At 35.6% G+C, this 2,500-nt stretch overlaps 1 protein-coding gene across 1 annotated transcript in view; it reads left to right on the top strand.

The window, feature by feature from the left end:
* Positions 1-2,422: 2,422 nt before the first annotated feature.
* Positions 2,423-2,500, top strand: part of LOC119589583 (FERM domain-containing protein 8-like) — a 27,476-nt gene continuing 27,398 nt past the window's right edge. The window contains exon 1 of the mRNA XM_037938182.1: positions 2,423-2,500. This exon is cut by the window's right edge and continues 571 nt beyond it. The gene's annotated coding sequence lies outside the window, so the exon portion shown is untranslated.

Genomic DNA, 2,500 nt, shown 5'->3' on the forward strand with positions numbered 1-2,500 from the left:
AAAAATATGAAAAGAAAGGCAGAGGATAAAGGGAAATTGAAAGGGGAAAAAACAGACAAGAAACAAAAAGAAGAAGAAAAAAAGCCCAAAGAAGAAAAAAATAGTCAATCAACGGAATGCAAAAAATAAAATAAACAAAACAACAAAACCTCGAATACAAACCAAAACAAACAAAAACAAGCCAAAAAAAAAACAAAACAAAAAAAAAACAGTAAAAACAGCAACAACAACAACAGCCTCTCCTCCCCCCCCTCCCCCCAAGAACAAGCAAATAAACAAACGCATATCATGATGAAGATCTTAAATACGTCTGATTCAAGTGTTTTATTTATAACCACTTTCATATTTTTTTTAATGCTCCGCTGGCTGTCCGTTCGATCAAAGGAACTTTAAAGGTGCCTAGGCGGGATTTTTTTTTTTTTTTTTTGGGGGGGGGGGCGTGTGTTGTGTGTGTGTGTGTGTGTGTGTTGTGTGTGTGTGTGTGTGTGTGTGTGTGTGTTTGTTTAGTTGTGTGTTTTTAGATATGCAGACAGAGAAAGCGAAAGAGAGAGACAGAAGCCAACAGAGAGCGAAAGAGAGAGAGAGAGAGAGACGTAGACAGACAAGGAGAGCGACAGAGAAAGAGGGCCTGAAATATAATTCATAAAGGTCTATAACTTGATTCAGTCTCCAGGCCTCCTGTGAGCACTTAAACATGTAGGTCCATACTAATGCATGTATGTAAGGGCGTGCACATGCATATTCGGGGAGGTTTCATACGCCCTGCGAACGGACACGAATGCATAGAACCTCCCAACAGAGCGGCAGTAGATTCATATCGTTGGCACTTTTTTTGTTTTTGCTTTTTTTGTTGTTATTCGTGCTGTTGAATATTATTTGTTTACAGATATAGATGGATAGATGTGTAGACGGGCTTGTTTGGGTTTCTCTCTTTATCTTTTTATCTCTCATTCTTTCTTTCTCTTGCTTTTTGTCTCTGTCTGTCTGTGTCTCTCTCTTCATTTTTCTAATCTCTCTCACTTAATTTTTCTAAACTCTCTCACTTCATTTCTCTAATCTCTCTCTCTCTTCATTTCTCTCTTTCTCTCTCTCTCTTCATTTCTCTAATCTCTCTCTCTCTTCATTTCTCTCTTTCTCTCTCTCTCTTCATTTCTCTCTTTCTCTCTCTCTTTTCATTTCTCTCTTTCTCTCTCTCTCTTCATTTCTCTCTCTCTCTCTCTCTCTCTTCTCTCTTCTCTTCCTCTCTCTCTTCTCTCTCTCTCTCTCTTCTCTCTCTTCTCTCTCTCTCTCTCTCTCTCTCTTCTTTTCTCTCTCTCTCTTCATTTCTCTCTCTCTCTTCATTTTCTCTCCTCTCTCTCTCTCTCTCTCTCTCTCTCTCTCCTCTCCTCCTCTCTCCCCTCTCTCTCTCCCCCTCTCTCCCCCTCTCTCCCTCTTTTCACACCACACAAACACCACACACCACACACAAACACACACACACACACACACACACCACACAGACACACAACCAGACACACCCACACACACACACACACACACACACACACACACACACACCACACCCCACACACCCACACCACACACAACCACACACAAACAAAAAAAACACACAAAAACAAAAAAAAAAAAAAAAAAAAAAAAAGCGCAAATAAAACGCACCATTAATAACCATAGCAACGAAACTCGGTTGCCTTAATCCCGCGGAGAGAAATGAAGATTCTGCAGCGCGAGAGAGACGGACTATATATAGAGCAGCTGGAGTGGGCGGCCAGCGAGGGCGTGTGAGGGCGTGAGGGATTAGCTGGAATTGCGTCGTCTTTCGTTACGCAGGTTTTGAGTCCGGTGGGGGCGTGGTGGGGGGGGGTCCCGTTGGTTGTGTGGCCTTTGGTTTGTCGTTGTTGTTGTTGTTGTTATTGTTATTATTATTGTTTTTATTGTTATTATTATTGTTTTTATTGTTATTATTATTGTTGTTGTTACTTGTATTATTATTATCATTCATTTATTATTATTATTATTATTATTATTATTATTTATTATTATTATTATTATTATTATTATTGTTATTATTATTATTATTTATTATTATTATTATTATTATTATTATTATTATTATTATTATATATTATTATTATTATTATTATTATTAGTATTATTATTATTATTGTTGTAATGTTTTGTTTTTTGTTGTTATTGCTAGTAGTAGTAGTAGTAGTATGTTTACTATTTGTTATTGTTATAGAGATAATAATTATTGTTATTATCATTATTATTGTAATTATTAATATTATTAATACTATTATCATTATTATGAATTCATATTATTGCTATATCATTATTATTGTTTATTATCATTGTTATCATCGGTATCACCATTATTATTATCATTATTACTGCTACTTTTTATTATTATTTTTGCTGTTATTGTTGTTATCGTTGCAAATGTTAAAGAAACCACAAGGTGTACTATGTTCCCGAATATTTATTTTTATCTGTTTGA

This window comes from Penaeus monodon, chromosome 26, assembly GCF_015228065.2.
Source record: "Penaeus monodon isolate SGIC_2016 chromosome 26, NSTDA_Pmon_1, whole genome shotgun sequence".
Taxonomy (NCBI): Eukaryota; Metazoa; Arthropoda; class Malacostraca; order Decapoda; family Penaeidae; genus Penaeus; species Penaeus monodon.